At 38.6% G+C, this 27,382-nt stretch overlaps 1 long non-coding RNA gene and 1 other non-coding gene across 2 annotated transcripts; one reads left to right on the top strand and one right to left on the bottom strand.

The window, feature by feature from the left end:
* The first annotated feature begins 5,061 nt into the window (after positions 1–5,061).
* On the top strand, positions 5,062–24,956 carry LOC116567838. The gene is made up of 3 exons (XR_004276379.1): positions 5,062–5,279; positions 20,954–21,684; positions 24,785–24,956. It is a non-coding gene; the product is annotated as an uncharacterized LOC116567838 (long non-coding RNA).
* LOC116568368 lies at positions 20,768–20,869 on the bottom strand. Its single transcript, XR_004276580.1, has one exon. It is a non-coding gene; the product is annotated as a U6 spliceosomal RNA (small nuclear RNA).
* Positions 24,957–27,382: the final 2,426 nt, after the last annotated feature.

The raw sequence follows: 27,382 nt of genomic DNA, 5'->3' as shown, positions 1-27,382 counted from the left end.
CCCTTCCTGGGGGTGTCTCTCTGGGTTTCTGGGACTTCCTTCCAGCATGGAGGCGGCTTCCAGGGCTGAGCATTCCGAGAAAGCATGGTGGAAGTGCATGACATTTTTTATGACCTACCTTCAGAAGTCACATAATATCACTTCCCTGGAAATCTATTGTTTGAGGAACACCAAGGTTATATTGTTGGAAGAACGTGTCGAATGGGAGATATTATTACAGCTATTCTTGGGGCGGGGGGACCAAAATAGCCTGTTACAACTTTTACTGGTGAAAAGTCTTCCTGTTTATGGGTCACTGGCAAGTCATTTATTACCTTTTAAAAATCTTCATATTTGACTTTGTCATTTGTATATGTGCTTTGTATATTGAGAATACTAACCTATTATCTACCATATCCATTGCCAATTTTTTGTTTGTTTGTTTTTGTTTTCTTTTCCCCTAGAACATTTCTTTTTGGATGGATTTTCAGTGGGCCAGACTAGGGTAGCCATCCCAGCACAGGTGTGAGAAGTGTGCTGTGGCTCAGTGTGCGTGGGCAGACTCATGTCCCCCGGGCTCTCATTTGTTACACATAGGAAAATTGACAATAAAAGAGAGGAAAGAATTTGTCAAGCAAAAATAAGGACATTATATTTGCCCCTACCCAACGTGTGGGGAGCAGTCTTATTCTGGGGAGGCATTTAAAGAGCAGGTAAATAAAATGTACTGTTGTGCCCAAATTTCGAGACCCCCCCAAAGACGACCACCAGAGTCCAGAGTCAAAGCCAAACAGCAAGGGTCGTTTATTACGAGTTCGAACCCGTACCTCCTCCACTCATTGCCGGTGATGCTAAGAGGTCCCGAGCTCGGGATCACAACACCTTTTATACACTATTTTTAGGGAGGCAGGGACTTAGCATACATCATAGTATCTTGTAACAAATCGCCACATACTGCGGGAAAATCAAAAAGGAACTCTATAATATGACTGGTGTGCTACAGAGCGGGAAAAGGCTGGGAACAGATTATTGGTTAGGTCAAAAGGGCTGTCATTCTTCAAACTGCTTAGTTGGCGCCACTAGGGTATGTGTCACCTCAGGATTGACCGGGGTCTTCCTGTCGAGCCGCGGGGTGCCAGATGGTGGTTATCTCTCGGCCCAGAGCCGGGTGGGGGGTCTGGGAGCCGTCATTCTGTCATGTCCAATTCCGGGTGGGGGTTTCTCTTGGCGTCAGATGGCTGTTATCTCTTGGCCCAGAGCCGGAGGAGGGGTCCGGGAGCAGCTATTCTGTCAGGTTCAATTCTGGGTGGGGGATGTGTGGTTACAGAGTGTCTATAGAAGGTCTGCTGGTATTTTTCCATCTCCTCATGGGTTAGCAAGTGAAGGTACAGAAGCAGAAATAGCGGTAATGTTTATAATTTAGGTATCTCAGTATTTCTTATTTGCAAACATTGGACAGCACCTGGCACGTAGTCAGTGCTTTAAATGTGTGATGAACTCATTTTCATCAGTGACAGTCTAAGTGTGGGTTCTCCCAAAAGGAGTCCCTGAGAGGATGTGGGCCTAAGTTGTTTATTTGGGAAGGGATTCCAACAAGTAGCGAGAGGTGGTTTGAAAGTGGGACAAGACCAAGGGAAGAGGGTGCTACAGTTAGGTTACCGATGTGGACAAGTGGAACACAATTTATCCAAGGTTCTTTAAAAGGCTATAAAGAACATAGCTCAGAATAATCCCACCAAGAGACAAGGAGGCTGGGGTCTCGGGCCATCAGCTCAAGCCCCTCAGGGATGGGTGTTATTCCTGAGAGTATGAACACTCTGGAACGTCCAGCCTCCCTTGAATGCAGGAGCTTGAGAGAAGAAGCCATTGGCATGTGTAGAAACTGCATACCTCCGTGGCGGGTGCAGGAATGGAGGCAGGGCTCTGGCACCATCTATGAGAGTGACATATTGCATAAAGGGAAAAAAAGAAAAGAAAAACTAGAAAGAGGGAATAACATAAATGGAGTGAGAAAAAGAAAAAGGAAATCCATTTATGGAGGAAAAATTAATTCTCCTACAACTCCTAAGAATGATGTAAAACCCCACATTTACCATAACTTTTGGGGTCAAGTAATATAATTTAGAACTTTAAATCATTTCATATTTAATTATCTGAGTTGAATGTGTGAAGTGGTACATTTCTGAGTTAGAAGCAACAGACTTTGGCTAAGGGTTCTCTGCTTAAAAACTGCCTTTTGAAATAAGAGACAAGGTACTGGGAAAGAGAATGCTGGTTTACTACAGAAAGAGAGATACGAGAGTTCTGGCCAAATGAAAAAATGGAAATTCACTGTCCTTTCACTCCCTTTCTCTCCCCTTCCTTCCCCTCTTCAAAGGTACAACTCAAAGAAAATGCTGTTGTAAAATATACATGACCAGACATCGATTTAGCCCATTATACCTTTGTTTTTGCCTTTTATGTCATCCTGGAACTTCTTAAGGTAATGACATGCTTGTAATTAATTGTTGCCTATCATTTAATAACAATTCGGCCCTTCTAAACTGTATAGTCTTTACATTAGCTCCAAGCTGTCACTATCTGATTACCATTCGTACTGATCTCCCAGTGAATGATAACAGAATTAACTTAACAAACATACAGAGTAAAATGAAATGTCAACTTTTATTACATACTTTTCTTCCATCTGCCAGAGTGATTTTAAATGCCAGTTTTAAAAAAGTAGAGAGAAAACCAGCCAACCTTTCAGTGGAGCTTGCATATGGCTGCCTATGGCGTATGGCGTTTGGGTGTTGTCCTGCGTGGTAGCTCAGAGCACCGCTGAGCCCTGACCCAGTGGTGGCATTGGGCTGCACATGGCAGTAATCCCTTGTCCATCTGTGTCCCTTCTCTGCCTGGGATAAGCTGTTATGGTTGAACAGCTCTGTTTTGCCCTTTTTCTGAAAATGTCTTGAATTTCAAATCTTGACTATTGCATTGGCAAAAGTTCTGCTTTCCTCTTTCAAGAGAGATACTACATCTTCTCTTCCTTCCCGGACTGCTATCCTAGTTGATTGTTATCCAAAAATATGCATCCCCCTGTTTGGGGTTTTGGTGGTAATTGTCTGATAAAATATGGCAGCTTGTGAGATAGACTGAGGACAATCTGAAGAGTTTAATTTTTAAGGTCCCTGGCTAAATCCAACAGCCTAACTGGGATATTAGCAACTCACCCAGAATAAATTAGGTACTTCGGTCAGATTTTATGGTAGCATTGTGCATATCTCCTTCATAGAGTTCATCAATACTTATCTTTTATTCCCACCCCACCCTTATTTATTTTCTACAGTCCAATTAGAATGCAAGTTCTAAGAAGGTAGGAACTCTGTAATACATCTGTGCAAGTATACTTCTGGCATACCTGGTACATAGTAGGTGCTCAATAAATACATTTTGAATAATTGAGCGATTGTCATCTTGCAGCCTACTGAGTCCATCCATGTGAGAGTGTATTGAGTTAAAAATCAATGCAATGGGTGACAACTGAACTTACCTTCCTAACAGGGTGTTACCTAGAAAGGGCAGTTGCAAATTTGCCTGTGAGCAGGTCTTCCTTGTCACTGTAGCATACAGTGAGTTAAAAACAAACAAATCCGAGCAATAAACCATCCATTTCCTGTTTCTGGCAGGTAGCACCCAAGGTAATCAGAGTTTTAGGCTGGGAGGCACAAGATCATATTGCCTTAAGGTCCCATGTTCATGACGGGGTATACCAAGATAATGGATAAGGGGCTTCAGAAAGTAAGGTGCAGATATGAGCAGAAAAAGATGCTGCTTAGAGAGACGAGAGTCAGAAGGGATGACTGGATGACTGCAGGGACAACCTGAGCACTGACGTAGCTTCTAAGCTCATCAAAGGACATGGTGAGGTGAGAGATAAATTGCTGGGTAGCAGAAGCTTCCAGAGAGGTAAGCTAGTATATATATTCTTGCCACCAGGAGAAAGTAATAACAGTGACTTTCCCAGGCAGACTTGCTAGGGATCACTCCTCTTCTTAAAAACTGTTGCTTCAGTGGGGCGCCTGGATGGCTCAGTGGGTTAAAGCCTCTGCCTTCAGCTCAGGTCATGATCCCAGGGTCTTGAGATGGAGCCCCACATCAGGCTCTCTACTCAGCAGGGAGCCTGCTTCCTCCTCTCTCTGACTGCCTCTCTGCCTATTTGTAATCTCTGTCTGTCAAATAAATAAATAAAATCTTTTAAAACAACAACAACAACAAACTGTTGCTTCGTGAGGCCTGGGTGGCTCAGTCGGTGGGGTGTCTGCCATCTCCTGGGGTCATGATCTCAGGGTCCTGGGATCATGTCCCGTATTGGACTCATAACACCATAGAGAGGAGGCTTCTCCCTCTCTCTCTGCCACTCCCCTTGGTTGTGTTCTCTCTCTCTGTCTCTCTCTCAGACAAATAAATAAATAAAATATTTAAAAAACTAAACCAAACCCTACTGCTTCTTCCATAGTGATGCACTTCTCTGTTGGAGTGCTCGTCCAGTCTCCTGCAAAAGGCTTTTTATTCCTTCTGAAGTGTTTCCACTGGGTCCAAACAATGGCAGTGCTTATTTCTTTAATAGAGTCAAATTCATCTTTGTTGAGTTCGGATGATTACAACATGGTTTGTCTTTTAAAAATATTTGTTTGCATAGTTTGTTTTTTCTTTTTAAGATTTTATTTACTTATTTGACAGAGATCACAAGTAGGCAGAGAGGCAGGCAGAGAGAAAGAGAGGAGGGAGAAGCAGTCTCCCTGCTGAGCAGAGAGCCCGATATGGGGCTCCATCCCAGGACCCTGGGATCATGAGCGGAGCTGAAGGCAGAGGCCTTAACCCACTGAGCCACCCAGGCACCCTGTTTGCATAGGTTTTGTCTTGGGTTTTAATTCTATTCCTCAGGGATTTGCTACTTTTTCACATGACTAGCTTCTCCAGCTCCTTGAAGGCACTCTTATCCCTTGTGTTAAGGTGATTAACTCTAGTGACCGCATAAGAGGAACCCTGGAATCTCAGGAGTTTACCCTGATGGAGGCTTCTTTCTTTCTCATGCAGGTCAGGATGCCTTCCTGAGTCTTGTAAACTAAGCTCTCTGAAATATGTGGCCCTCAGGATCACTTTGATGGAGGAAAAAAAGAGATGGAAACAGCAAATCTACTCTTACCTGCCCAGTCCTTGAAGCGACACACGCAGCTGGATCCATGGCCAGAACTAGTCATGTGACCACAACCTGCCCGGAGGGGACTCTGCAAAATTGAGGGGACAGAGGAGAGCAGGTGGGGTTATTTTTTTCAATTGCTTGAATTTACCAGAACCTTTGATTCATTGCTTTGCTTTTCTATTTTTTTTTCAAGATTTTATTTATTGATTTGACAGACAAGAGATTACAAGTAGGCAGAGAGGCAGGCAGAGAGAGAGGAGGAAGCAGGCTCCCCGCTGAGCAGAGAGCCTGATGCGGGACTCAATCCCAGGACCCTGGGATCATGACCTGAGCCAAAGGCAGAGGCTTTAACCCACTGAGCCACCCAGGCGCCCCTTTTCTATTCTTTCAATTAGCTCTTCTAGGACAGAATTCCAAGTGTCTTCATTGCCCAAAACCTTCATGCCAGCCATATAGTTCATCAGCCACAGGACACTGCCTGTACAGTAACTGTCCCCGGTTCGCCATTGCATGAAGGCAACTATCCTTACAAAGCTGAAAGACTAGCAGGCGGGGAAACTGGAAATTAAAATAGGATATTACACATGGGCTGTTCATGCTGGTTAGGGACCTTACAGCCACACAGAGAAAGAACAGCCAACCCAAATCCTTCGTGCATCAGACGGTTCTAAATCTAGGTCTCAGGAATTAATGGGGGTCCACGAGGCTGAAGGAGAATTGAGGGCGATGTGTCAGGGCGCGGGGGAAGCCAAAAGCCGAAGGACACCCGTGAGCGTGGTGCATTCAAAGAACGCTCAGTAAGCCATTTCTACCAGAGGCGGGAATGGGCAGGGAGGAGCTGAGATACAGGCAGTGCACACCTCACTCAGATACTCACGGTTTTGACTTTATTATAAGAGCAGTGGGATTCATCAAAGTTTTTAAGCAGGGCAGTTTAAGAATCAGACACATTTTAGAAAGACTGTTTTGGCTTCACTGTGAAAGATCCAGTTCAGATGGAAAAGGGATGAATCCAGAGACAGAAATCAGCTGATAAACTGTCATGATAAACTCAACAGCAATGTATAGTCCTCTGTCGGAGGGTAATATCAATATTCTTAGAAAGCTTAGAAGATGGATTTTCAAGACTTTTTCTACCTGCTCCATCTAGAATTTGTCTCCCCTGGAGTTTCTGACTCAGCAATGGAACACATCCGACTAGGTTTCCAACCCGCCATGGTTGCAAATTACCAAACTTCCAGTTTGGGTTTAAAAGAAGACACCTGGAGAGATGTGTATTTACCATCCCCCCTAAAATTTCAAATTGTTTTGGGGAATCACATTTTGTACTTCCTTTTATTTCTATCTGGAGTTCTAGGTACACAATAGGTACCTTAATTTAAAAACTAGGTACAACATAACATAAAATACAACAAATTTTGAAATCATTATTATAACAAGCACATCTACTATCTCTCAGATTGTCTTTTTAGTAATTCCCTGATCTTACAAAGCTGATTTGGAATATATTTACAGTTGAAGGTTTTTACTTACCAGAGGAAAGAAAAATAACAAAAATATGGATTAAGTGGATGAAGGGCTGCCCACCCCCCACAGTGATCTTGATTGGAGAAGGATTTCTATGTGATTTTCTCTTTAAGCTATTAATCTGGCTGGAAAAAATATTCAAAATAATTAAGCTCATCCTTTAAAGATGGATTAAAGATATCCGTATTTGAAAGCTAGCGAGGCACCGTTTGTCATAGGAACCAATGCAGCTAGCACAGTGTCTTTTTGACACGCATACAGAAAGAGAACAAAGCTTTGTTCTGATCCTTAGACCTTAAGGTGTAGGGGGCCAACATGTAAAGAAGATATTATTGACGCCACCTTTACTGCAGATATGGAGTTTTTGGAGTATCAGTGCTGATATATATGTAGAAGGATATTTGTTAAAATTACAAATGCATGTGGTATGTTAGCGTGGCCTCTTTACCTGCAGACGAGCAATGTGCACCATCTGCCCGAAACAGAACCACGTTGTGCTGGCGTAGTTAGAGATGATCACTCTGGCAACGAAGTGAATGTCTCAGTGGGAGCTGGGCACCACCACGGAGCTGAAATTCTTGTTAAATTAAGATTATCCAACCCCACTGAGGAAGATAATCCATTTACATATTTACACCCCGAGCTCTTAATTTTCTAGACAGGCCTTAAGAAGAAGGACTATCCTCTGCACAAGAAAACAAAGAAATTAAATGTTTATTCCATTCCTTTCTCTTTTTCTCATCAATCATATCATAAATAGCAGAACAATGTGATTCCTAATAGGCTTCCATTGCCAAAGTGTTTCACTTTGAATATTTGAGCTTATAAGGGCAAAGATCGACATAGTTTTGGTCTTTGTTATATTCTTACCACACACAAAAAAAGATGTTCAGTAAAAATTCATGGAGTGAATATAGGAATGAATGGTTACATTGATTCCATTTTCTTTTTTTGTCTCCTAGACAGTGCTATAGCTAATTTTATGAGTTTTTTTTTTTCTAATTAGGACTAGGTTTACAAGTTTCATTAACAATAGAGTACAATAAAATTTTTTACTTATGAAATAATAATAAAGTCACTTACAAACATTATACATTTTCACATAGATACATTTTTTTTAAAATAATTCTTTGAGTATAGTTGACACACAGTATTACATTAATTTCAGGTGTACAATATAGCGATTCTTCGTCTCTATGCTTTATGCAGTGCTCCTCGTTTTTATTTTATTCATTTTATTTTTTTAAGTTCCAGTTAGTTGGAGCACCTGGGTGGCTCAGTCAGCTAAGCGTCTGCCTTCTGCTCAGGTCATGATCTCAGGGTCCCGGGATTGAGCCCGGCGTCAGACTTCTCTGGGGGAGTCTACCTCTCTCTGCTCGCTCCTGCTCACTATCTCTGTCTCTATCTCCCAAATAATTAAATAAATAAAATCTTTAAAGAAATAAATAAATCCCAATTAATTAACATACGGTGTTATACTAGTTTCAGGTGCAGGATATAGTGATTGGACACTTCCATACAACACCAGGTGCTCATTGCAACAAGTGCATAGATACATTTTTAATCATGTTAAGTCATTCAAAGTGACTCCTCACTTCATGTCTCAAGGAAATATGTTGAAGGCAAATGTTGTGTTTTTGTTGTTGTTGTTGTTACTGATTCATACTTTGGCTAGTGACAAAATAATAATTCTAATAGTCATCATCCATAATTCGAAACATGTCCAGAGATTTTTAAAGATTATAAAGAGACTTCAGGTAGTAGAATCTCCTTTCATCTCCACAGACTCTGAGCTTGCATTGCAATATTTACTTTTAGGAACCCACAAAGATAGGAATGTCACATCTGTAGTAACAGGTACTGATTGAAGAAAAGTCCCAATTCAGCACAGCCAACTCAGAATTTGGAATTCTGTCCACCTTAATCTTCATCATGCCAGCAGCCCTGCATCAGTGATTTCGTAGCTAATTGACATTAACTTTGTACCTTTCTTTATTTTCTTTAAGAAAAAGAAACACAAACTCCTTAGCTATCAACAAAACTAGTCTCCTTTGAAAAATTATGCTCATGTGAAAATAGGTATGGAGATTATTCAAAAACACGAGGTGTATAGGATCTGATGTTAAGTGGAATATATATTATGTAGAAAATAAGGACGGAAATAAAGATTAGAAACTAACATGCAAAAATTACAATAGCTAGTTAGGGTTTAAGGTTATAAATGACTATTTTTCTTTTTACAGAATGACAAAACTGGTGTAGCTTTGTTTCCCTATTTTATTTTCCTTTTTTTTTAAAAAAAGATTTTATTTATTTATTTGACACAGAGAGAGATCACAAGTAGGCAAAGAGGCAGGTGGGTGGGGGTGGAGATGGGGGAAGCAGGCTCCCCTCTGAGCAGAGAGCCTCATGCAAGCCTCTATCCCAAGACCCTGAGATCATGACCTGAGCTGATGGCAGAGGCTTAACCCACTGAGCCACCCAGGCACCCCTGTTTCTCTATTTTAAATAGAGAAGATAGATAATATAGTCTGGAGCCATTATAAGACAAAAGGATTATCCTGGAAGTGTGAACACAAAGCTTGAAATTACTTTACAGGAGTGGACATGATGTCTTTGGAATTGCTACACTATTCTGTGTTCCCTGTATGGGCATTCAGTTCAGACTAATTTTATTTTCTTCTTAAAAAAAAATTCTTCATTCATTCATGTTACGACAAATTGTTAAATCCAAGCAAGTCTAATTTTTAACAGTAAGAAGCAAAAATGAGCTATAGGTTATAGATGTTCAGATATACTACAAGGCTGGAATGGACTAAAAGAGAAATAATTATTAACAAAAAGGAGAAGGAAATAGTCACAATTGGATCTATTAATCCAAGTAAATACTGAATGATATTTTGATATTTTAAAAAAATCTTCCCTACACCATATTTTTCATTTTAAAATCTAACATTTAAAAATGTTATCCCTCATCATATACTTATTAATTTGTGACCTGGACATAAATAATACTGTTTTGTGATTATAAACCTTGAACTCATGCTGTGTGGTTCAATGCATACCTATTGGTTATTTGCAACAGAGAAGAAAAACTAATAATGGATACATGATTTATTTGAGTGAAATAAAACCATTTTTTCTTTATGGATACATGATTTATTTCATGAGTGAAATAAAACCATTTTTTCTTTAAATTCTGTCTTTTCTAAAACAATATGAAAGAGCTGTAAATGGGAAAGAAATGAAAGTTCTACATGTATAGTGACCTTGTCATTTTGTCTACAGCTCTGTCATCACCTAGAACACGCAAGTGCCCTGACCTTTCATTTTCGGGAAAATTTGCAAATAACTTTTATACCAAAAATGAGAAACCATTCCTTCCATCCACACACCAAAAGAACGGAATTGATGAAAACTTCAATGTCAGTGATCAAATGAGGGATATTGTAACTGAGAGCTTACAGAAGGAATAGAGAGAAAAGAAACTGAGTTTGATGTATGACTGCTTAACCTGGAGAAACTAGGTCCTGCAAAGAAGAGCCCTTTTGTGAGAAATACACACACAACCAGTTAGAAGGAAATGTTGATATTATTAAATACACAAGGGCGCCAAATCTGCTCATGTATACTAAGCATCAAAATAACATTCTGAGCATAAAAGATTTAGAAAGAAAAAGAACCATGGCTCTGGAATGAGCAGTCAATAATATGACAACTATAAAAGGCTTACTTTGGAATTCAGAGATCAAAAACGAGCTGTAGTCTTTGCAGCTCTTTTAGGAATTAGACCCAAACCACTTCTTTTTTTATGACAGTATTCAACTGTGCACTTTAGATCTTCCCAACAGAAAGTCTAATGAGCCCTGTGGAGGCCATACTACCTGCCAAGAAAATAATCTATCCTCCAAAAGCTCCGGCAACAATATTCCTCAACGTTCAGAAAAAGTGCTGAAATGTTGTCATTCAAAAGACTCTCTACAATCCTCTCTGGCAATTCTGGAGAATCTAATGAGTGAAAAGCCAAAGTATACAAAAGAATCATCATCTCCAGATTTAGGGGGAAAAAAAAAAAAGCAAGTGCTATAAGTCAGAAAATTAACTACTGACTGTCAAAAATGACCTTCCTGGAGTGTCTAACAATGCCTGTCATGACTTCTCAAGTTACCCCAGCAGGAAGGCCCAGTAACTGAGGAGAGACCACCATGCACTGATTCACTGCCCCACTAATGTGCAACCTGTTCTTAACATTCTTATTTCCATTTCATTTTGGAAATATATTTTAATACAAAATAATCCTTAGACTAACGAGTGAGCAAATCAGGTACAAGAGTGTTACAAAGAAGAAGGCTGTCATTCAAAAAAATTTTTTTCTACTCTTTTCTCTCATCTTTTTATACCACTCATTGGCTGTTCTCTTCTTTTCTCATCAAACATCAGTATTATTTTTATTTTCACATTAAAGGAGTAGACAGGATATCCTCTAAGGCATATAGAAATCAACATTTCTGACCCACCTTGAGGTGAGTTCTTCCTCATAGATTGCTAAGGGGGGAAAAAAAAAACATATGACAGTGAGTAAGGAACTAGATCTTCCCTCAAAGAGCTTGTATTATAGCTATTATTCAGATAATTATGTTACAGTTGTGGTACAGTGTATTAACTACTGTAATAAGCCAACAACAGAGACTTAACATAGCACCTGAAGTTTATACCAAATTTAGTCTTGGTGAAATGGGGAATCTTTCTGGAGAAAATTATTCAGCTGAGACCTGAAAAAGGTGATAGAGTTTGCCCTCTGAATGTGCTACCCTCTGATTATATGAGAAAAAGAGTTTAGAAGATCACAGTTGCGATTTTAGCTGGCAAGTCACTTCAGCTGTCTGTGTCTTGATTGTCTTTTCTCTGAGCCTAGTTTTGCCAACCTGATTAGGTTATTGTGAGGAGAAGAATGTGTCAAGCTAACAAATTAAAAATGGGTACACAATGACAAAATGTTGTTATACATTTTATTAATTAGAAAACTTACATGTGTGGTGGATGATCTTTAAGATGGCCCCTAGAGATTCGCACCTCCTGGTATTCACTCCCCTCTGTAATCCTCTTTTCCTTAAATATGGCCTGGATTTCATGACCTCATCATTAAGGTAGAATATGGCAGGAGTTCTGAGATACCATTTTCAAAATTAAGTGATAAAACAACTAGGTCTTCTGTATTGGGAGTCAGTTCTCACTCCCACTCTTCCTTGGATTCATGACCCTGCGGGAAGCAAGCTGCCATGTGATGAGACAGCTTTGGTAGAAGGACCATGCAATGGGGCACCAACATCAACAAAATTCATAGAAATGAGTTTGGAAATGAATGACATTCCTGCATCAACCCAGTTGAAACTTCAGATGAGACCACGGGTCTGGCCAATGGCCCCCTCATTAGAGGCCATGAGCCAGATGGAACCTCCTAGGGTTCCTGACAGGCTTGTTAAACACATTTGGGTTTCACTGAAACTACAGAGAGATCACAGATTAGAAGAAAAGAACATAACCAGAACTAAGGGATTCTCATAAGATTAAGAACAAAACTGAAATAGTTCCTCCCTAACAGTGTATAAAGTGAGCCTCCATAAGGTCATTATTTTTTATTTACTTTTTTCTATGCCTTTATGTCTTCAAATATTATTTTTCTAATAATACTGAGTTTATTTTATCAACCAAAAAATTCAATATTAAAAAGACATTAGTCTTAAAAATTGTTTCTCTTGGAGTGCCTGGTTGGCTCAGTCAGTTAAATGTCTGCTTTTGGCTCAGGTCATGGTCCCAGGGTCTTAGGATACTATGAGTCCCTCATTAGGCTCCCTGCTCAGTGAGGAGCCTGCTTCTTCCTCTCCCTCTGCCACTCACCCTGCTTGTACTCTTTTTCCCTCATAAACATGTTTAAAATTGTTTCCCTTGTGCAAAATGTTGATTGGAATATCATAAATACTAATGTTTATGAGTACAAAACAGTTAAGACCAGAAAAGAGGAGAAATAAATAGGATTTAAAATACAAGGGTGCATTAATACATTTAAAGGGTACATATATAATAAATTGGAACTTTTGAGTTTACAAGGTGGAGACTAAAATCCATAGCTATGAAAAACTGTCATTAAAATATCCTTTAAGGTCAAATGAGAGAGTGTGTGGCAAAGTAAAAATACGGTTAAAAATGTAACATTATTTTTTAACAGAGAATGAATAATCATGGTAGTTTATAAAAGAATATGTGTCCTTATTGTAGGTGAGAAGTATATTAGCCAGATACTATCTGGCCCTTTTTCTCAGAGAATGAGGTCATGGCAAGGGATGTGCTCTGTTGAGAACAACCAGTATTCAAAAATTTTGACCTTTACTAATCAAAATTGAGTTCCACCTAGAATTTGTAGACTTGGAAATCAATGAGAGCAAATGTTTCTCAGCTTCGAATTGGATCTCCTCTTCACAGTGCCTGAAAGAGTATATGATGTGCCAAAACAAATATTTGGTGTAATTTATGTACAAGAGCAGTATATTTTTACATGATGTAAGAAGAGAGGCACATCATTGCAACATTACACTGAAAAAACTATAAACATTTTTGAGTAGTATTTTAATAATACTATGCACAAGAACTTGAAGATTTGTAACTGAGGACTTTATTCTCTCTTTTTCAGCTGTTTTTTTTTTCTTTTCTGATATGTGTGTGTGTGTGTGTGTGTGTGTGTGTTGTTGTTGTTGTTGTTGTTGTTTATGGTTTTGTTTTGTCCAATGTGATATGCCTACAAGGAGAGTAGAATGACAAAATTGTTACTGAAATAATGTAGTGTATGATTTTTATAAGAAAACAAATGATGGATTCTCACTACCATGCTTAAATACATGCAGATTATTTGGGGGAGAAAGAGTCATGGATGCCTTGCTTTTCTTGGCTTTATCCATCCTCAGATCACTCATACTGTCTGAGTCAGCATGGATGTTATAGATGAGTATTAGAAGATTCTAAGTGAAGTCTTATCAACCAAAATGAGACATTTAAGAATAAAATACTGTAATACTCAACTGATATATTATAGAATCACAGAGTATCCAAACCAGAAGTATCTTATAGATCTTTTCTTTTCTTTTCTTATCTTTTCCAGTGAAGAAACAGAGACCCAGAGATGTGAATGATTTGGCCAAAGTCTTATACCCAGAAAACCAGGAATAAAATCTTGGTCTCACTTGACACCCCCTTCAAATTTGTTAAAAAACAAGATGACAATTAACAAATAACTTTCCCTCTGGGATGCCTTATAGTTTACAAAACATTTTTCATTTTTTTAAAAAAGATTTTACTTAATCGTTTGAGAGAGAGAGCATGAGACCCGAGAAGGTCAGAGGGAGAAGCGGACTCCCCATGGAGCTGGAAGCCTGGTGTGGGACTTGACCCCGGGACTCTGAAATCATGACCTGAGCTGAAGGCAGTGGTTTAACCAACTGAGCCACCCAGGCACCCCCAAAACATTTTTCATTTTATCTTGTGTAATCCTTTGAGGTAGGAAGGAGGCATTGTTTTTATTTTGCAGAGAAAGTGAGGTTCAGACTCTTTATAAACAAATTGGCTGGGAGATCCAGTGTATAGACTCAGGTTCATATTTAATTTGTCTACTGAGCAATTAATATGGGCTAGACATTGCATTAGGTAAGTAGTTTCACTTTTGCTACATACCAGAATCAACTGAGTAGGTTTTAAAGCTTATCCATAAATACCTTAACCACAGAGTCAGATTTAGTTTGAAAATCAATATTTTTAGAAAGGTCCCTAGACGATTTGATGTGGAACCACATTGAGAACTGCTGTACTATAAGAAAAAAGTATATTTGTTCATTCAACAAGTATTTATTGTATGGTTATTATATGTTGAGAATTGTTCTAAGGGCTAAATGTGTCACAGTAAATACCACAAAAATCTCTGTCCTCATTGTATTTACATGCTGGTGTGGGAGAGACAAATAATTAACAAATAGCATACTGAATTCAGTGATAAGTGAAACTGGAAAAACAGAACAAAATCAAGGGAGGGGAATAGGAAAGGAGATGTTGCCATTTAAAATAGGGTAACATTTGAAAAAAGACCTGAAGGAGAAGAGAGAGAGACAGAGAAAGACAGAGAAGGCGTGCATCATGCTGATATTTCTGAGTAGAGCCTGCTGGACAGAGAAAAATCAAATATAAAAGCTTTGAAGCTGGATCATGCCCAGTGTACTCTAGGAACAACAAGGAGTCATCGGTGGGAGCTGATTTAGTGAAAGGAAAAGTAATAGGAGATGAAGTAGGAATAGGGAACAGATCATGTAGGACTTTGTGGGTCATTGTAAGAAATTTGGATTTTATATATGGAGTATTTTGGAGCTGGGAGTATTTTGAGCAGGGGCGTAACAAGGGCTGAGTTTCAATTTAAAAAGATCACTGTGTATAGAAAAAATGGCAAGGTGGCCAAGACAGAAACTGAGGGCTCAGTAGGAGGCTCCACAATGATCAGAGTGAGGGATACAATGATTTAAACTGCAACGATTACACTGAAGAGGGTGAGAAAAAATTGGATTCTGAATATATTTTAAGGTTAGAAGAGCGGAATTGACAATTTTTGGATGTATAAAAAATTTCGATCTAAAATGGAACCAGAGGATGGAAAATGGAAAATCTCATTCTGAGGTGCTTTCAGAAAAGCAAGACTTAAGGAGTGAGAAACTGACATCCCATAAATGCTTGACTTACAGAAACTGATGATATTTGGACTTTTCTGAAATGACAGAGAACAGGTTAGGGGTTGCCTCATATCAGCCTTGAAAAGTTTGGGTTATGGTTTCCAGAGGCAAGAAAAAGAAATGACCCAGGTCAGGTGGGTCTCATAAAACCAGCTGAAATTTGTTTGTATGACTGGACTGGTTTTGTCTGCTTGGGAAGTTGTTGGGTTTTTTTCTGTTTTGTTTTGTTTTTTCTTTTCAGTATTCCAGAATTCACTGTTTATGCATTACACCCAGTGCTCAATACAACATGTGCCCTCCATAATACCCACCACCAGGCTCACCCAGCCCCCACCCCCCTCCCTCCAAAACCCTCAGATTGTTTCTCAGAGATCACAGTCTTTCATGGTTCATCTCCCCCTCCAATTTCCCCCAACTTACTTCTCTCCACTTCCCCATGTTCTCTGTGTTATTCCTTATGCTCCACAAATAAGCAAAACCATATGATAACTAACTCTCTCTGCTTGACTTATTTCTCTCGGCATAATCTCTTCCAGTCCTGTCCATGTTGATACAAAAGTTGGATATTCATCCTTTCTGATGGAGACATAATACTCCATAGTATATATGGACCATATCTTCTTTATCCACAGCTTGGCAACTGTGGCCATTGCTGCTATGAACATTGGGGTACAGATGGCCCTTCTTTTCACTACATCTGTATTTTTGATAGCTCTATTTTTAGAGCTAAAAATTTTAGACCCTATTTTAGACCCTAAAAATTTAGACCCTATTTTATTTTATTTATTTTATTTATTTTTTTAAAGATTTTTATTTATTTATTTGACAGAGAAAGATCACAAGTAGGCAGAGAGGCAGGCAGAGAGAGAGAGAGGGAAGCAGGCTCCCTGCTGAGCGGAGAGCCCGATGCGGAACTCGATCCCAGGACCCTGAGATCATGACCTGAGCCAAAGGCAGCGGCTTAACCCACTGAGCCACCCAGGTGCCCCTAGACCCTATTTTAGAGCTAGGGTCATAAGATAGCTCTATTTTTAATTTCTTAAGGAATCTCCACACTGGTTTTCCAAAGTGGCTGCACCAGCTTGCATTCCCACCAACAGTGGAAGAGGGTTCCCCTTTCTCCACAGCCTCTCCAACACATGCTGTTTACTGTCTTGTTAATTTTGGCCTTTCTAACTGGTGTAAAGTGGTATCTCAATGCAGTTTTGATTTGAATCTCCCTGACGGCTAGTGATGATGAACGTTTTTTTCATGTGTCTGTTAGCCATTTGTATGTCTTCTTTGGAGAGGTGTCTGTTCATGTCTTCTGCCCATTTTTTGATGTGATTGTCTGTTTTGTGTGTGTTGAGTTGGAGGAGTTCTTTACAGATCTTGGATATCAGCTCTTTGTCTGTAGTGTCATTTGAGAATATCTTCTCCCATTCCAAGTGTTGCCTCTTTGTTTTGTTGACTGTTCCCTTTGCTGTGCAGAGGCTTTTGACCTTGATGAAGCCCCAAAAGTTCATTTTCACTTTTGTTTCCTTTGCCTTTGGAGACCTGTCTTGAAAGAATTTGCTGTGGCCAATGTTGAAGAAGTTACTGCCTATGTTCTCCTCTAGGATACTGATGGATTACTGCCTCACATTGAGGTTTTTTATCCTTTTCGAGTTTATTTTTGTGTATGGTGTAAGAAAATGGTCAGGAAATTCTTAAAGCTGGCTATTCCCAAAAAAGCTCATCTTTTTGACCTAGCCTCTGTTTCGTCTTCATATGGGTTGGCAGATGTATGGCATGAGGTAGTGATATTAGTCCAGGACAACCCCCAATTTTGGGTCCGAGGGACTGGGATTTCAGAACACCCAGTAATAAAACCTCAAAGTACATGAAACAAAGCTGATCAAATTGAAAGTAGACAAATCACAATTACAAATGGAGACCTAATACTCTTCTAACAATAACTAATAGAGTAAGTAGATCAAAAAAATCAGTAAGGACATAGAAGACTTTAGCAAATTGACCAATTAATATTTCTAGAACATTGCAGCAAACTGCAGAAAACCAATTTGTTTAATGCACATGGAATGTGTACCAGGATAGATAATGTGTTGGAGAATAAAATAAGTCTAAGTAAAGTTCAGATTATTTAATTCTTACTAGATGTGTTTTCTGACTTAAACAGAATTAAATTAAAATCAATGATATCTAAAAAGCCCCTAAATATCTGGAAATTGAAACACTAATTTCTAAATAATTTATGAGTTAGCTATTTTAATATTCCCCATAGAAATATATACAAAACTTCTTAATTAGCAAATTAAATTCATCAAAGTTTATAAGTGGTGATAGATCATGAAAAGTGAAGTTTATTCCAGGAATAGAAGGTTAGATTACATTCAAAAAGCCAATCAGTGTAATTCATATTAACAGAATAAATAAGAAAAATCTTATGATCATTTCAATAGATGCAGGAAAAGAATTTTGAAAGATTTTATACCTAGCCATGATTTTAAAAAAATTTTCAGCAAGCTAGGAATAGAAGGGAATTTCTCAATCTGAAAAAGGTCATCCATAAACACTCTATAATTAATGTTATATTTAACAAAGAACTATAAAATGCTGTCCCCCTAAAGTTGGGAACAAAATACTTTCACTCAACATTGTACTAGAGGTTCCTAGCCAATGAAATATGGCACCAAAAAGAAATACAGCTGTAAAGATTGGAAACAAATAAGTAATGCTATCTTTATTTATAGGCAATATGGTTGGTTATATGAACAATCGTAAACTGCATTTCACACACACACACACACACACACACACCAATGAGTCCACACTCATCATTTACAAAAATGTATTTTCTTCCTGTATGTTAGCAGTAATCAATGACTAAATGAAATGTAAGAACACCGTTTCCAATACTACCTAACAATGTAGAATATATAAGGATAACTTTGACAAAAGAAATGCAAGTCTTTTATGTTGAAAACTATAAAACATTGCTGTGAGAAATTGGAGAAGACTTGGAAAGATTGTATTCATGGAATAGAAGACTCAATATCGTTTCAATATCAATTCTCCCAGATGATTCACAGAGTCACTGTAATGCCACACAAAATCTCAAAATTATTTTCCATAGAATTTGAAGAGATTCTAAATTCTATATGAAGATGAATAGGACTTAGCATAGCCAAAAGAATCTTGCAAAAGAACAAATTTGGAAGACTCCTGCTATATGACTTCATGGGTTACTATAGATCAGTGTTTTTCGATAATTGTTTCATTATTGTTCTCCTCTTTCAGAAGACAGTTAAATTAAAATTCTCCATAATGAGAGAAACTACATCTTAAATAAAGATTTTTGTCAAGTAAGGTTGAAATTTAGGATTTCATCCACCATTGTAATATCCAGTATTTTTTTCACCCATTACCAAGAACCAGTTTTCACTCCCTTGTGGGTGACACCTCTATTAAGAACACATACTAGTGAATTATAGTAATATGGACAGGATGAGTCTACTTATAGAAGTTCTAGAATAGACAAAATCAATCTGTATGATAATAGACAAAACATTGGTTACCTGTGGTGGGTAGGGTTTGTCCAAAAAGAGGGGACAAACTGCACAGACAACTTTCTGGAGTAGTTGAAATATTCCATATCTTTGTGGGCCTATTATTATGGAGATGTCTCATTTGTCATACCTCATCAAATTTTGTATATAAAATCACTGTAAGTAAATTTTAACCCAATTAAAATAAAAGATTCATAGGAAGATCAAGGTTTAATTTAAAAGAATATATCTTTATATTTGTCATCCAATAAATATGCAAACAAATTAGACAATAAGTGCATCTTGATAAATTACATTATATACTATATATTACTTTATTGATACCTTGTGACAAGTAAAATATTTGTCTGCATTTCTAAAAGTTATATGAACATTAAATCCAAAAATGAAAAGCATGGTATGATGAAAATAAGTTTTAATATATGCCATCCTATTGTTTTTATTCATTTGTAAATTGCCTTAAATCTTTTTGGGAAAAAATGTCTTCTGGTTACGAAGTCACGTGGCAAAAATACTTCAAAACTTTCCGTATTAAAATAACCATTTTCTTTTGGTACAAAATTTTTTTGCAAGTCAGACAATTCTTGCCTGGGGACTCTCACATGGTTGCAGTTGGCTGTTGCTGGGACTGCTATCATCTGAAGGACAAACTGGGCATAATGTCCAATACGGCTTACTCAAGTGCATGTGAATTGCTGGCTTGTTTGCTGAGCCCCTGCTGAGCTCTTGGCTAACGTGACTCCACATGGTCTCCCCAGCATAATGCTCTGAGGGTAATAGGACTCCTTAGATGGCATTTCTAAGCCCGAAGTATGAGAGTACCTGTGAACAAGACAGAAGCTGTGCTATATTTTCTGATCCAGCCTTGGATGTCACCTGTGTCATGTACAGTCACAAGTGAGTCACTGGTTTACCCACATTCAAGGAGAGAGGACACGGAGCATACTTCTCCATGGGAGCAGTGTCAAAGAATTTCCCATCATTTTTTTTTAACTGCCACATAGGAAAAGATAATACATGAATGAAACATTGTAATTTTGTTTTTGTTTTGACTTGAAGAGTTGAGATCTGTTGAGATCTAGCCTGAGTGGAAAATATTTTTTTAATTAATTTATTTATTTTCAGCATAACAGTATTCATTATTTTTTCACCACACCCAGTGCTCCATGCAATCTGTGCCCTCTATAATACCCACCACCTGGTACCCCAACCTCCCCTCCACTGCCACTTCAAACCCCTCAGATGGAAAATATTTTTAAAAGATTAAAATTTCATCTAGACATTGAGATCAATGTTATTATATCCATATAATCTCTCTCAATAGTTTCACCTAATCAGTATCCCCGTCAGTGGAGCAGTTGGGGTGGGGTGGGGTGGGGTGGTAAGGATTTGGAGCAATGAAGTTTAAATATGTCCTTTTTGATTCAGCAGCTTCTCAGGGATGGAGCTCTAAATTACTTATTAGTTCGTTTACATAGGAGCAGGACTGGGTAAGAACATAGAACCATTGAGGGTTCTAAATTGAGAGGATTTAAGAAGATTCCTTTTCTTTTAACTTTTTGAGGAAAGTTGACACACAACATTACATTAGTTTCAGGTATACGATATAATGGTTCAACTTCTCTGTATGTTATGTTATCCTCATCACAAATGTAGCTCCCATCTTTCACCATACAACGATACTACAGTATCATTGACTATATTCCCTGTGTTGTGCTTTTTATTTCTGTGACTTATTCATTCCATAAAGAAAGACTGTACCACCCCAAAATATGGAATGCTTCATGAATTTGCAGGTTATTCTTGTATGGGCCATGCAAATCTTTGTATTGTTGAACTTTTAATATATGTGCTGCTGAAGCAAACACAGGAAGATTATTTTCTACCCATTCATATATACTTTCATGATGAATTTCATGCATTTATCAGTAACCTTTCATTCCTTTCTCTAGAGAGCAAGAAGAAGTTGCCTAACCTGGAATGGCCAGACTCTAATTCTGATTTCAAGTCCCTGATGTGAGAGGTTCCTGGAAAGGGATATTGAGACTGTTTTGCAGGAAGAAAACCAGCTCTGAGGCCTGAATGGTGGTCATGAAGGATGCTTGTGTTGGGACAAAGGACCTGATAATTTAGTGCCAACCAGGCATGCTTGAGAGGAAAAGCTGAGCTCCCTGACACGTTAGCAAATTTTGTTTCAACTCTGTGAAACCTCTCTCATCTCATACTAGGACATGGCCTGACTTCCAGTGGAGGCAATGAGTACTACAGATGTGTAGATTTCATAAAATTTATTTACGTCAGCCTCTTGAAACATGTTGAATTGAGGTAGGAGGTAGGGTATCTAGTAGTTTTAGTCTTTATCTCAAATTTCATTATTGATTTTGGAATAAAGCCTGGGAAAATGCTTATTTATGACCTCCCAGATTCCTTCATTCAAGATGAATTTATGGTCAAATGACAATTTGTTAGTTTTCTTGGCTCTGACATGATACTGCGTTTGGTAAATATGAAGCCATATTACTCTACTGCACAAGAAAAAAATGATATAATCTGAAATGTTTCTTCTTACACTCATTTTTCAAACAGGTTTCCTGGTTTAGTTGAAAACTAATGGCTTACACACCAGCAATGTGTTGAAAAACCGTTACGTTATGATTGTGCACAAAAGTAAATGAGATGTCAGGTAAGCCAATCAATCAGCTCTGTAAAGCTTCAATTCTGTTCTCAGTAATGAATAGTTTCTCTCAGAATTTGGTTAATTTTTCTTGCTGGGATCTAAAGAGTCTTTCTTGAATCTAAACTACAGAATGATATATGGAACTAGGGATTACTTACAATAATGTCACCTTGCTCCTCTGTCTTCAAAGTCGAGTTTGGGGTATTATATTCTTTTAAAAGTTCCTGCTTCGGTCATTATTTTGCCATCTTCTCTCCATTTCTGGACCATAAATGTGGAGTGTCTGGGGAAGCTCAGCCTGCTGGACCAACCCTAGCTTGAAAGAGGTGCCTCTTCCCTCTTTATGTTCTTGAACTGGGAGCCCCAATACTAGAATGATAAAGAGGCTCAGAATCCTAGAGCAAAAGAAAGATTTGAGTCACTGAACATTAAAACCCTCTATTTTACCTCTCAAGCAATAGAGGCCAAGGGCGCCTAAATGATTTTTCCAAAGTCATGCCTTATATGTCTCCAGACTCAGCAACCAATCCCCTTCCCACTGAGCCTTTCTGTAATAAAAAATTAAAGCAATTTGAAAAGTCAGCACTACAAAGGGTGATGACCATGAAACTCTAATAGTCTTCTTTCTATTCCTTGTAGTTTCTAGTCTCTGGGAACTAAATATTTCGAATATTTGGAGCTCTTGGGATAAATTACTGGTTAAAGCTCTCCTGACTGTGATAATCTCTTTCATTTGTTTTGTTTTGGCTTTTACTACTGGACAGAGGATTCATTCTAAGACCTTAAATTTTCTTCCTTGTGATTTATAAATTATCTTGTAGATTTTCCCTGTTGGTAAGAAGTCTTCTTTTTCCTGCCTTGGAAATGGTAGCCTTTCACTAACTGTCTGAGCTCATGTAGGTAGGCCCCTGCTTTATTGCCCAAACCTATACCTTACTTAATAAATAAGTCTTTAGCTGTAAGAGACAAACAGTACTAGATATATTGGATTTGTCTCATTTGGCCTAGCAAATAAGACAGCTAGCTATTTGGTGCAACTTCTAAAACATTATCTCCTGTAAGCAACCACATCACTGTCATTATTTTTGACTTGCCAATTTTTATGTATTAGTAGCTACATTTTTGTACTAAATTATAGTGCTCATATTTTTATTTGATGAACTTTAATGGAATATTTAAATAGCTTTAGAACTTTAATCAATACTGAATATTTTAAGGAGAACTTGCCATTAGATATGAAAATATTCTGTAAAGCAAAAGCAGCACAGAGAAATTTCATGTGTTCCTTCAGTATCATTTGACCCACAGCCCTAGTATTTGCAGATAAAATTACAGACTTTTAAAAAAAATTACTATTCATAGAAAATAACATCTTAAAGAATACAAGTGAGGAAATAGCACGTATGCCACACTGGGATTTCATCACTAATTATAGATATTTAAAGAGAAACAACTCTACCTTGTTAAATTATGTAACTTTAAAAATTTACTAGTGAAATAAGAGTAAACTCTGCTCTTCTGTTACGAGGACATAATTTTATTTTATTTTTTTATTTTTCTTTTTTAAAGATTTTATTTATTTATTTGACAGAGATCATAAGTAGGCAGAGAGGCAGGTAGAGAGCTCAATGTGGGGCTCAATCCCAGGACCCTGGGGTCATGACCTGAGCCAAAGGCAGAGGCTTTAACCCACTGAGCCACCCAGATGCCACACAAGGACATAATTTTAATAAGAAATTAAAACAATGAATTACTTTCAAATTGAATCCAAGCCTGTTTAAGTCCTCTAGGAAAGCATTTTCTGTTGACTGCCTTTAATATGGAACAATTGGCTCCCAAATAAATTAATGCTAGTCAGTGCACATTTCCCTTTGGATACCTCCCCCCCCCCCCCCAAGCCTGAGACCAGCCATCGGCCATTTGGTTAGGTTTATCAGTTCTTTGAAAATGCTTTCACAACCTGGAAAGTTTCTCCCATATCTGTATACTGTGCATTGCCTCTCAATGTATGGCATTCCCAGCATTGGAATTTGGAAACTCTCATTGTGTAGTAGAAAATTGTACAGTAGTGCTACTGACCTAGCTAGTTTGGGGAAAAGATGTGAAAAGCTAAATGCTGCTAATCACTGCTACCTTTGTTTTACTCATCTTTTATTAAGCAAAGTAACAAAAACCAGAAAATTCATTCATACCTTATAAGGTCAGACCCAATGCAGTCCAGGGATTCATATGTATTACTGGAAAATGGTTGAACCGAGTTATTATATTTATCTCATCTATAGCTTCAGACTATCAGGGATGAGTGGAAATAAAACTGTGTCCAAAGTCTTCAACCATAAACTTAAATTCTTGCATTAAAATGCAATTCTGGAATCCTGGATTATTAATCAGATTCCTGAAGGAGGGTTTAATAGCATTTCCCCTCACTCCTATTTCATTTCTGCCTCTGCCACCAAGGAGGAGTTTCTACTGTTTACTATATGGCAGACAGTGGGTTTAAAAGTGCTCAGAACTCCAGAGTTCTGGGACGCCTGGGTGGCTCAGTTGGTTAAGCAGCTGCCTTCGGCTCAGGTCATGATCCCAGCGTCCTGGGATCGAGTCCCACATCGGGCTCCTTGCTCTGCAGGGAGCCTGCTTCTCCCTCTGACTCTGCCTTCCACTCTGTCTGCCTGTGCTCGCTCTCGCTCGCTCTCTGTCTGACAAATAAATAAATAAAATCTTAAAAAAAAAAAAAAAAAAAACAACTCCAGAGTTCTAATCTAGAGCCTTGAGAATGACACCCAGAGTATACTCTATACTTCCTCCTCTTCCTGGGCTCTCTCCATTTTGTCGCTCTCTGTGTGTGTGTGTGTGTGTGTGTGTGTGTACAGATATATATCTGGGTATATAACTGTGACAGATAAAGCAAAGCTAATCATCTCCCACTTTCATAGTATGAGTTACTGTTGGGAGTTCTTCTGGGCCAGACTTTTTGCATCCAGGTCAAATGATTTTCATCGATGAAACATGAGCTGAGGTGGGAAGGTCCCTTTTGGACCTGGGTTTTTGAAAAGTAGTTATGCTTCTCTAATCTCTCTCCCTTTTCCTTTCTGCTGGCTGGAGGCAGAAGACACTTAGGTCCTAAGGGAACCCAGAGCCCCAGGCAGACGGAGTCTATTTCCCTGAATTGCTGCCTAAAGGAAAGACACACCTGCCAAACAAGAACAGACACCTGGGACATTTGCATGAGTAGGGAAGAAACTACTATGGGGGTAAGCCGTGGAAATTGGGTGGTTGATTTGCTACAGCGGCTGGCATTTTCTAACTATTATATTGTCATATGCTTTTTTGAGTTTACTAAGAAGTAAAACTGACTTGTTCACTTTTGAAACTTCTTATATTCCCAACTCCTACTCAGTGTCTAGCACAGTGTTTTTATATTCAGTGGGTCACAATAAGACTATCTCTTACAGAGTTCTTGCTATGTGATCATCGCTATGCTAAGAGATGTTCATATATTAACACAATCATCTTTACATCCTATCACAAAATCGTTACAAGAGAGCATAAAGAAATGTAACCTCTCCAAGAACACAGACAGATTGGATAGCTAACTCAAGGTCACACCATTAGTAGAAGTTCAAATGCATAACAACTAAATTTAACACATATTTCTTTTACACTAAATTAAGCTATTATCTTTGCAAGTTTCATCTACTGAGGACTTTCTCTGGGCATCTACGTATCTTGCAAAAATCATGTCATTTAATCTTCAAGCCTATGCAGAAGCCACTTACCAGAAGAGACAAGACTTTTATAGTTTGTGTACGTTGAAGCATTTTTTTTGAGCACTTGCACTGTGAGCAGTTTTATGATATATGAAATACAAAGCTCGTAGGTTTATTGACTATTTTACAGAGTAGTTAGGTGGTCAAATGCTGACAGAAACACAACTGAAGGGCTCACATAGTCAGGGTAGAAGATTAAAATCAAGACCGACTATAACTTGGATATTCAAGACTTAACCAGAAAGATATTATATTAGTTTGCTAGGGCTTAGACAAGCGTGTGACTTAAACAACAGAAATCTATTGTCTCATACTTCTGCAGGCTACAAATCTGAGATGACGATGTCAGCCGGGCTCCTATCCTCTGAGGGCTCGGACAGAAAATCTGTTCCGTGTCTCTTGCCCAGCTTCTGGTGGCTGGCTGGCAATTTTTGCTCTTCCTGGGCTCGTAGCAACATCACCTTGATCTCCGCCTTCATCAACATATGGTGTTCTCCTTGTGTGTTGATCTTTCTTCCTAATTTGCCTTTAAAAAAAAATCAAAATTGTCGTATTGGATTAAAGCCTACCCTAATGACCTCATTATAACTTGATTAGCTTTCTAAAGAGCCTGTCACCATGTAAGGTCCCACTCTGAGGTACTTGGGAGTAGGACCTCAATACATGGATTGTGGGAGAAGACACAATTTAAACTGCAACAGGTATTCACACATGTTCACTTAGTGACTGTGTAACGACTATGCATCCACTGGGTGCCAGGCACTGCTGTACGTGGCGTGGGAGTAAGCAGTGAATGGAGAATATAAGGTCCTTCCGAGACGGCATGCTGTCTCACCTGTCCCTGTCTCCGCTAAAGTGCAATCTACCCCACTGGACTCCTTATGAATTTTCATGATAGATTATTTTAACATTTTAATCCCATGTTTTAAACAGCTAACAGAGTATACATATCTCCCATTTTCTAAACCCTGTATCATAAATAAATTCTTTGACTGTATTTAACAAATTAATTTATACCACCTAGGGATATATTTGGGATGTCGGAAAACCTATTGAGTTTTTCTTAAGTCCTCAGCATGACCCTTAGTGAATTAATCTGGGCTGTTTGTTAAATGATACAGCATACAACCTGGTAAGCCAATTAACTGTTATGTAACATAACACTGCTTTGCATTAATTTTGCATTTCTAAGCTGTTAAAATGCCTTATACACTCTAGGCCTGATACTTCTGGAGTTAAGCAATTTGCAAAGTGGTGTAATAATGACATTTTAAGGTGGGCTCACCCCATCTGTTCTTTCCAAGGTAGGGAAAACTGGCAAGATTCAGGGAAGGGTATCGTCATGGACAAGAAGGAGCTAACAAGAATCGATACAGGGTCTGAAATGATATGTTTTAGGAGTTCTCCTACAAGGGATCAGGAAACAGCCATTTTAGATGTGCACTGCACAATTAACATTTTGATATCAGACAGCTCTATTAATTTCGTGAGAAAAGAAAAACAAAAGAAAAAAATAAAACCTTTCTACTCGGGTGGCCTCCTGGGTGCACCAGCAGGACCCAGCCCTGGGTCTCTGGCATCTGGGTAGTGGCATTTGTTGAAGTGTTGAAGTTGTTGAATTGTTGAAGTGTTGTGTTACCCAATGTTGAACATTGGGTAACACAGTGTTGGGGGAGAAGGCAGTTCTGCTGTATGGAAACATTCTTGGAAACCTCTCCACCTCACTTCATTCTTCCTGGAACACCTTCCCACAGGCCCATCTCCCATTTGCTGGGCTCATTTTCACAGCTTGACAAATTTGAGTTATCACTTTTGAGAAATCCTCCCTGATGTCCTCAATCCCATATTAATGTCCCTTGCTCTCTGCTCCTTTGACACAGTGCTCACCCTTACCACGGCCCCCACCGAGGCTTAAGGGCAAACACCGATCTACCAAT

Source organism: Mustela erminea, chromosome 10, assembly GCF_009829155.1.
Source record: "Mustela erminea isolate mMusErm1 chromosome 10, mMusErm1.Pri, whole genome shotgun sequence".
Classification (NCBI taxonomy): Eukaryota; Metazoa; Chordata; class Mammalia; order Carnivora; family Mustelidae; genus Mustela; species Mustela erminea.
This window is presented reverse-complemented; position numbering and strand designations above follow the sequence as displayed.